The sequence below is a fragment of the Homarus americanus genome, unplaced genomic scaffold (assembly GCF_018991925.1).
Source record: "Homarus americanus isolate GMGI-L3 unplaced genomic scaffold, GMGI_Hamer_2.0 scaffold59578, whole genome shotgun sequence".
In the NCBI taxonomy this organism is placed as follows: domain Eukaryota; kingdom Metazoa; phylum Arthropoda; class Malacostraca; order Decapoda; family Nephropidae; genus Homarus; species Homarus americanus.
This window is the reverse complement of record NW_024712913.1, coordinates 4,682,857-4,693,115: the sequence shown is the minus strand read 5'-3', so window position 1 is coordinate 4,693,115 and position 10,259 is coordinate 4,682,857. Positions and strand designations below refer to the sequence as shown.

The window sequence follows — 10,259 nt, the reverse complement described above, 5'->3', positions numbered from 1 at the left end:
GAGTCCTGCACTAGCAGGAGGGTACGCAGTGGGAGAGATACAACAACAGCAGCAGCAGGAGGGTACACCATTTGCAGCAGGAGGAGTACAGCAGGAAGGTATGTAATTAGCAGGAGGGTACAGCAGAAGGGTAAATCAATACCAGGAGGTACATCAGTAAAAGGTAGCAGTAGCAGGAGGTACAGCAGCAGCAGGAGGGTACATCAGCAGAGGGTACGCAGCAGCAGGGTACAGTAGCTGGAGGGCACAGCAGCAACAGGATGATACAGCAGCAGGAAGATATCTGCAGACAGAAGGGTACAACAGCAGAAGGGCACAACAGCAGGAGGAGTACAGAAGCTGGAGGGTACAACATAACAGCTGTGTGAAGGAGGGTACATCAGTAGCAAGAGGTACAGCAGCATGAGGATACACCAACAGAAGGGTGCGCAACCAGGAGGTGCAACAGAAGCACAGGGGTACAGCAGCACGGAGTTGACAGCAGCAGAAGGAGGGTACATGAGCAGCAGGAGTACAACAGCAGCAGGAGTACAGCAAGAGGAGCGTACAGCAGCAGATGGATACAGGAACAGGAGGGTGCAGCAGCAGGTACAGCAGTGGTACAGCAGCAGCAGGATGCAACAGTAGCAGGAGGAGGTACAGCAGCAGCAGGATACAGCAGCAGGGGTACAGCAGCAATGAGTATAGCAGCAGCAGGGTACAGCAGCAGCAGAAGGAGGGTACAGAGCAGGAGGGTGCAGCAGCAGAAGGAGGGTACAAAGCAGCAGGAGGGTGCAGCAGGGAGGGTACAGCAGCAGGGGAACAACAGCCGCAGGAGGGTACAGCAACAGTAGCAGGAGGGTCCAGCAGCGTGGGGACAGAGCAGGGTACAGCAGTAGCAGGGTACAGCAGCAGTGCAGCAGCAGGAGGGTACAGCAGCAGCAGAAGGAGGGTACATCGGTAGCAAGAGGGTACAGCAGCATGATGTAATGAGACAAATCTCACAAGAGAAGTTACATATAGGTAGAATATTGATAGTATGAGTATAAAGGAAGATTTTGGTAGCGTGGTCGTGATAGTTATTTACACTTATCGTATCTTATACGTCAATACACATCTATTACGTCTTAAGGGCGACTTCTCAAACACTGCTTCGTTACAACTCTTTTATTAATTACGAACATGACATGGACACATTAATAACACCTTCTATTGAAGTTACTAGGACATTTTGTTTACGTTACTAGGACATCATATTACGTTACTAGACACTCTGATTCTCGGACACGAACATGAAATGAATACACTTCCCGTAGTAACTCATCCCATGGGAAGCTCTGACAAACACTCACGTGACCTGGGGAGGCCTAGCAGGTAGTCCTGGGTTGTCTCTATGGGAGACTGCTTAGCTGGGCGCCGGAGAAGTCTCGGTCCTGACCGGAGGCGACTGGAGGCGACGGAGGCGGCATTCCTCCGGCCCCTGACTTCTCTCGAGCAGGACTCGTGACGTGGTAGCTGGCCTTCCTGGTCACAAGACACACTCTCTCTCTTTGTCTCTGCCTGTGTGCCCGAGGACTGGCGTCCTATATATTGGGGAGGCAGGCCCCAGGTTGAGCTGATGGGGCGGTGAAGGGTCTCCTTACATTTGCCCTGGCTGATGTAGGGTTCAGACTGGGGGCCACAGAATGTATCTTCTGGAAAGTCATCAGATGAGCCTTGTGACATGAGAGGCCCTGGTTGATTTATAACCCTTGGTGTGTGAGAGTTACCTACACTTGACCTCCTAATGTGGGTCAAGCCTAGACTTCTTCAGCGATGTAGGTTATGTATATTGGGAGAGGCTGGTGCCTTCTGTTTGTTGTGGTGCCGTGTCACATGGGAGAGCCTGGCTGATTTATAACCCTGGGTCAACCGTGAGATTACCCCTCGCCAGCCCCTAATGTCGGGTCAAGACTGGCCTGTCTCTGAGATGCAAGCTGCGGTCTGACAACCATCACTACAATGAGGATACACCAACAGAAGGGTACAGCAGCAGCAGGAGGTACAGCAGAAACGCAGGGGTACAGCAGCACGAGGTACAGCAGCAGAAGGAGGGTACATGAACAGCAGGAGGCTACAACAGCAGGCAGGAGTAGCAGGGAGGGTACAGCATCAGCAGGGAGGGTACAGCAGCAGCAGGAGGGTTACAGCAGCAGTGGGAGAGTATAGCAGCAGGAGGTACAGCAGCAGAAGGAGGGTACAGAAGCAGCAGGAGGTACAGCAGAAGGAGGGTACAGAAGCAGCAGAAAGGTACAGCAGCAGGAGGGTACAGCAGCAGGAGGGAACAACAGCCGCAGGAGGGTACAGCAGCAGGGGAGGGTGCAGGCAGGAGGGACAGCAGCAGCAGGAGGCACAGCAGCAGCAGGGGTACAGCAGCAGCAGGAGGGTATAGCAGCAGGAGGGCAGAAGAGGTACATCGGTAGCAAGAGGTACAGCAGCATGAGGATACACCCAGAGGTGGCAATGTAGGAGGAGTTTCAGCAAGCACGAGGGTACAACAGTAGAACAGCAGCAGACACAAAAGAGCAACACGAGGCTACAGCAGCAGCAGGAGGGTACAGCAAGAGGACGAGGTACAACAGCAGCAGGAGGAATGCAGTAGCAGGAGGGTACAGCAGCAGCAGGAGGTGCAGCAGGGATACAACCAGGAGGTACAGCAGGAGGTTACAGCAGGAGGAGGTGCAGCAGCAGGAGGATTAGCAGCAGGAGGAGACAAAGCCACAAGGTACAGTAGGGATCAGCAGAGGGTACAGCAGCAGGAGGCACAGCAGCAGGGAGGTACAGAGGGAGGGACAGCAGCAGCAGGAGGTACAGCAGCAGGAGGGTACAGCAGCAGCAGGGTATGTAGCCAGATAGGGTACAGCAGCAGAAGGAGGGTATAGAAGCAGGAGAGAACAACAGCTGCAGGAGGGTACAGCAGCAGCAGGAGGTGCAGCAGCAGGAGGTAAAAGTAGCAGGAGGGTGCAGCACCAAGAGGTTACAGCAGGAGGAGGGTACAGCAGCAGCGGGGTACAGCAGCAGGAGGGTACAGCAGGAGGAGGGTACAGCAGCAGGGGGTACAGCAGCAGGAGGGAACAACAGCAGCAGAAGGATACAGCTGCAAGTGTCTCAACATATTTTATCAATGTGCTGGATGAAAGCCATGCTGGGAACTGAGGTATATGGCGGCTCTTCATCCCAGCTCCTATCTCATAAAACCCCACCCTCAGTCTTATATCTATCGTAAGTTGTCTCTAGTTGCACGTCCTCCATTCTATTGTGAGAATTTAGAAGCTTCAGAATTCCTCAAAAGAAACATTTTCCTCTATCGAAAAACTCCTTTGTGCAAGTTAGGTTTATTTTCACTTGCTTTTGACTTCAACTTTTCCATTCTACGAAATATGATTTAAGGCTTAACAGTGTTGGGTTTATATCTTGTTCATTGTTTATTGTGTTATATGATTCTTTGTGTATTTACTGTCTTCCCTGAGGTACTAGAGGTGTTGGTTGTGTATTGGAGAAACTTTAAGAGATGGGGGGGGTGGTGGGGCTAGAAGAATGTTGCGGGAATTACAGTAACCAGCAAGCAACTCCACACACACACACACACACACACACGCACACACAGACACACTATGCTGTCACTCGGATCGAGTACGACGATCATCCAGCTATGAGACAATGATCAGTTATTGAGGATGTCACCTTCGTTGGTGAGCTTTAAGGTGACTCGAAGGCCGATACGGAACCGGCTGGGTCGTCCACAGATGCTGAACGTGTGAAGGTTACATCTAGTGTGGAGGGAGCAGCGTCGTTCCGGCGTTGACGCTTGTCTGCCTTTGCATACAGTCGGGCAACCGCTATTGACGCCTTCTTGTGGTGATCCTCCAGCGTTACCGTGTGAGTAATCGTCTCCCAGTTGACGGGTCGGTTATCATTTTCGGGTTTGTCTTCAGATTATCCTTATACCTTTTCAGTTACCCGCAAGCGTTACGTTTACTATTCGTTAGGTGTAGTAAAGTATCTGCTTTGGCAGTCTACTGTCGTCCATGCAGATAACACGGCCAGTCCAACGTAGTTGTTTGTGGATAATGGTTGCCTCGATGCTCCTACAGTTGGTGTCAGCGAAAATACTGGCATTTGTTCTCTTCTCTTCCCAACGAACTCGGAGGATGGTGCGTAGACTACGTTGGTGAAAGTTTTCAAGTGTCTTGAGGTGTCTCCTATATGTGTCCCATGTCTCGCTGCCATATCGCAGGGTAGGGAGGACCATTGTTCGATATACGTGCAACTTTGTAGATAATTTCAGCTCCCTACAGCTGACGACACAGGTACGGAGTCTGCCAATGGCTTGAGATAAACATCTGATCCGATGTTGAATCTCTTCATCGATGTCTGCAGTGGTGGACAGGTGGGAGCCGAGATACTGAAAGTGGGTAACATTAGAAAGGATAGTACCATTGAGCTGGATGGATGGTGGAGGTATGGCTGAACCAGGGGCAGGCTGAAAGAGTATCTGAGTCTTACGTACATTCACCTCAAGACCAAAGTATGCAAACGCATCTGCGTAGGTGTTCAGGATCTCCTGTAGGTCGCGTTCAGTGTTAGCGACAAGGGTGAGGTCGAATGCATACTGAAGTTCAGTAATGGAAGTTGCCGACACCTCTGTTGCGGCCTGGAGTCGTCTTATGTTGAAAAGACCCTTTATTCGGTACTGGATGTCCACCCCGCCGGCGAAATTGGCATTAGTACGTGGAAGGCAGTCAAGAAAATGGAAAAGAGAATTGGTGCCAGTACATATCCTTGTTTTACCCCCGTTTGGATGGGGAAGAACTCAGACTGGGTGCCATTGTGCAGGGCACTGCCGTTCATGCCACTGTGAAGTTGCCTCACAATGGCGATGAAATTTGGTGGGCAGCCAAAATGGCTGAAGGTCCTCCAGAGGGCTTCCCTGCTTGACTGAGTCGAAGGCCTTGGTTTGGTCGATGAAGGCCATGTACAGGTCACGACGCTGTTCTCTGCGCTTTTCCTGTATCTGGCGGACAGCAAATATCATATGAGAAATGCCACGTGATAGTCTAAAGCCACATCGAAACTCTGGGGGGAAGTTTTCCGCCTCAGGAAGAAGTCTGTTAAGGAGGACTCGGGCGATAATCTTGCCAGATACGGACAGCAGCGAGATCCCGTGGTAGTTGCCACACTCTGACCGGTCTCCCTTGTTCTTATAAATATTGACGATAGAGGCTTCTTTACGAGCTTGAGGGATTTCCTCCTTTTCCCATAATTATATTCTTCAGGAGAGTGGAGATGGCTAGTAAGCAGAGGTCCTCTCGAGCCTTAGTTAGTTTTCATCTGTTTGATGGCAGTAGCTACCTCATTCATGAATGGAGGGTAGTTAAGATGGGTCAGCTATGGATGCTGAGGGACCTGCTGAGTAGTTGAGCAGAAAATGGTAGTGCTCTTTCCAGCACTGAAGGATGCCTTCTTTGCCTTTATTTAGGAAGTTACCGTCGGATGAGCAGAGGAGGGTTGCAACATGAGTGATTGGCCCAAAAATGTTTTTTTGGAATTGAAAAATTCGCTTATCTTGTGTTGATCTGCAAGTTTATGTGTTTTATATGCTGTATTTTTAAACCAGTCCTTCTTTAGTTCGCGAAGTTCGCGCTCGGCGCAGCTTTCTTCTTGCAGAAGGTATGAGCTTTGGTTCGAGATTGAGCGTTGGTCTGCCAGTCAGTTAAAGCAGCACGTTTATCATCGACGAGTGCATTGATTTCCGTGTCATTTTCATGAAACCAGATCCTGGTGTATTCTTTCGATCTGGCCGAGGGTCTCTCTGCATACACACACACACACACACACACACACACACACACAAGACAAAAAATTTACATATAAAATCACAATCCAAGGTCTCACTACCCCACTGGTTGGAGGTTTTGTCGAAAATTGATAACTTTTTGTTTTAATGTTATAATTTAATGGAAATTATTTCGTATATGGTAAGCTATATATATATATATATATATATATATATATATATATATATATATATATATATATATATATATATATATATATATATATATATATATATATATATATATATATATATATATATATATATATATATATATATATATATATATATATAATTTTTTTTTTTTTAAGGCGTCGCTTGTTGTCATAATATAGTAGAATTATAACTAAGGTCAATAAGGTATAGTGAAAATATGTTACAGTGATCGACATTTGTAAGAAAAATCCCAAAACGCAATATATTCCATAAATAAATTGAAGAGGGCAGCAGACATATGATATCTCAAAGTTAGTCCAAATTTGAGCATAAAACACCAGGTACAGTTCCCTTCACTAGAGCGTTTACAGGGGCTCGTCAGGTTTTGTGCAGTGTGGCAGAGTTGTGTTTGTTTACATTCGACAAAAGGAAACTCGCAATATTGACATACTATGGAATCAAAGTAAAATAATATTAACCCAAAATTCTCAATGTAATGACCTGTGGAATGTTTATATGACGAGTCCCTGTAAACGCACTAGTGAAGGCGACCGCACATCAAAGACCTGAAGCCTCAAGTATATTCATAATTTTTCTTACTTGAAGTGACGTCAGGTTCTCGTCGTGGGTTGATGTGTTTTAAATGTACTTTGTGGAGGTCGATATTCAGGGTAGGAGGTCATCCACCCACCTTGAGCCTTACAACACAGGGTTAAATATGATACTAGGAAGACATATCAGAAGCTTGAAGGAAGGTGTGAGAAGCGCGGCAGATGTCACACTGATACAAGTCCGCTCGGCCATCCGTATAAGTAAAAGGTCCTCACCTCCTACCTATTGATTCTTAGTGAGGTCCCCTCGCTCACCTGGTTACCTTCACCTGGTTACCTTCACCTGTTTACCTTCACCTGGTTACCTTCACCTGGTTACCTTCACCTGGTTACCTTCACTGGTTACCTTCACCTGGTTACCTTACCTGGTTACCTTCACCTGGTTACCTTCACCTGGTTACCTTCACTGGTTCCTTCACCTGGTTACCTTCACCTGGTTACCTTCAACTGGTTACCTTCACCTGGCTACCTTCACCTGGTCGTTTCCTTTCAGATAGCCAGCATCAACTCCTCCTTGGGGTCCTCGCCCTGGTAAATCCACAGTACTTATAGGTACATTTATACCAACTGATAAAAAAGGCAGGGTGTAGAAGTGACATTATAGTTAAATTATGCATTCCAAGACAAAGATAATCGGCATTACCTCATGTTAGAAGATCATGGTTATAATAATGCTTTTGATTTATTGAATAAAGTCTCTGTCATAAACTGTTTGAGGAACTAAAGAACTGAAGAAACTTTATTATTTATGACTCACACGTGTTGTCTCGACAATCAGGTGAGGCACAGGTGGAGAAAACTAAAATCAAAAGGATTACGTCCGCCAAGTGATGTTTACACTTCGTCACCAAGCTTTCTTAATTTACTGAGGGTCGGTTGCCACCCCTCCCTGTTCCGCCGCTCATCCGCCCTCACCTCCGCCTCCTCACCTCCACCCTCTAACCCTTCAACCCCTTCCCCAGTGTCGCCACATTTACATTCCAAATAATTCTTCATGTTGAACCTACGCTTTATATAATGTTGACTTGAGTGAAAACTGTTCCCCCGTTGTTAGTGTTGCAAGAATTTTTTGTAGTTCCACAAAGTTTTAATTTGAGTGGACGGGTGAGAAATAATTATTTTAAATTTAATGGTGGTAGTTGAAACAGACATTGTTGTTGTTGTTGTTGAGGCGCTTCACCTGCCGTAGTTGTTAACGTAGTTATCTTGGTTTATTGTTAACCACACATGACATTAAAGTGAGATGAAATATCCTCACGCTGACCTCTTTTACCTTATTATTTAATACAGAAAACCTATCTCATGTACAGTACACACACACACAGGCACACAGGCACACACACACACACACACACACACACACACACACACGGGCTGGCGACTAATTCCATACTTACTGGTCAATATGTCATTTGATGAAAATATTTGTCGATTATACAATTGATTTACATTTTTATTTACAGCTGATTCTCCTAACGCGCGTATTGCGTCTCACTCTTTCATTCTTTATATATCGAGGTCACTGTCATGTCAAATTCCATGAATATTTTTCAATATTTTATACAGTATGTAATTCTTTGTAGTTTTTGTTAGACAATATAAAACATGTTAGTGTTACAAGCAGGAATAGAAGAGATAATATATATTAAGTAACCAAAGAGTAGGAGTGAAAATAAGTAGACCAGAGTTAAGTGTTGTGCAGGTTCAGGCATTTACTGTACAGCTCAACAATAAGGTGCTGGAAGAAGTCGAGCAATTACATATTTAATCAACTTGGAGTCAACTAATAAGTATTGTGTACATTAATTATATGAATAAATATCTATAAAACAATGTTCTTTCTGACAGGTGGTGTCGGTGAGCGGGGAGACCTCCCTACGCTACTGTCAAATTGACTGCACCAATTACAAGACATCTCAACTGACAGCCGACCCTTTAGACCAACACAGATTCTATTTGTGTAAGAGTACAACAACGTGGCAAGAGGAGTCATTTGCCTGCGACACCGGTCTTGACTTCGATGTTAATAGTTACGACTGCATGGATCCTCATGACCCAAGCTATCAACCTACACCACTGAGAAATGCGGCTTTGACTGCACGACCGTAGGAACGGCAAACGCACATTCCCAGCAGACTGTAATTTATATATAAACTGTATATACGGCGTTGACGGAGACATGAAAGCATGTGGCGAAAACACCCCATATTTCGATGGTAAGGTTTGTCAGGCAAATGTAAGTAATTGTTGTACATGTCAGCCACATTGCACTGCCGAAGACACAACTTATAATAAGCTTATACCTGATAAATTCACCGCAACAAAGTTCTACCTTTGCTTCACCACTGGAATGATGCACTCAGTCTGTGATGAAGGTAATTTTGATGCGGAGCAACAAAAGTGTTGGGTAAGCGCCCCTGTAATGAAGAGTGTTATGGCACCGGCTGTGTAGAAACACTGATATGTAAACAAATTGGCTTTTCGAAGTGTACAACAAGTTGTAACCCACACTACTTCATATGCGACGCATTCCATAAGCAAGGAGGCAGGGATATTGACCTGCCAGAACGGTGACGTCCTGGACCCACAGACTATGACCTGTATCAACCCGGACGACTGCCCGTTCTAGCTTCAGTATTGATCATGTCTCCCGCCATAACCATGTTTGGTCGATGACACTAATATTAAAACACTGCTCACGCCTTACTGAAATTAATGGACTTCGTCACACAAAATGTTCAGCTACTGTTTATTTTATTTATTAGAGAAGTTAACACAGGCTTGTGTGTCTGCCATGATCATGGTGCATTATTTTGTGTATATGTCTATGTTAAGTAGGTTTACTGGGGACTGTGAGGTGAGATAAAAGGTTATTAATGGTTTAAATATCTTATTATTCATTATACAGTATTCTATTCATGTATGAAGATTTAGTATTATGATGAATAAAGTCAGTATAAACAGTTAATGATTTATATTCTATACTGTAAAAGGTTTATTCTTCCTTTCTAAGGCAAGTAGATGGATAGGTTAGGTTAGGTTAGATGGTATGGGTAGTAGTAGATGGTATGGGTAGTAGTAGATGGTATAGGTAGTAGTAGATGGTATGGATGGGTGGTGGGTAGTGTGGGTAGTACATGGTGTGGGTAGTAGATGGTATGGGGAGTAGATAGAATGGGTAGTAGATGGTATGGGTAGTAGATGGTATGGGTAGTAGATGGTATGGGTACTACATATTTGGGTAGTGGTGGTGTGGGTATTAGATGGTATGGGTAGTAGATGGTATGGGTAGTAGATGGTATGGGTAGTAGATGGTATGGGTAGTAGATGGTATGGGTGCATAATTTGGGTAGTAGGTGGTATGGGTAGTACATGGTATGGGTAAGTAGATGGTATGGGTAGTAGATGGTATGGGTAGTAGATGGTATGGAGTAGTAGATGGTATGGGTGAGTAGATGGTATGTGTAGTAGATGGTATGGGTGAGTAGATGGTATGGGTAGTAGATGGTATGGGTAGTAGATGGTATGGGGTATGATGGGTATGGTAGTAGATGGTATGGGTAGTAGAGTATGGGTGTAGATGGTATGGGTAGTAGATGGGTATGGGTAGTAGATGGTATGGGTAGTAGATGGTATGG

At 45.6% G+C, this 10,259-nt stretch overlaps 1 long non-coding RNA gene across 1 annotated transcript; it reads left to right on the top strand.

Moving 5' to 3' along the window:
• The first annotated feature begins 6,562 nt into the window (after positions 1-6,562).
• On the top strand, positions 6,563-9,589 carry LOC121864992. Its single transcript, XR_006088704.1, has 2 exons — positions 6,563-7,152; positions 8,470-9,589. It is a non-coding gene; the product is annotated as an uncharacterized LOC121864992 (long non-coding RNA).
• Positions 9,590-10,259: the final 670 nt, after the last annotated feature.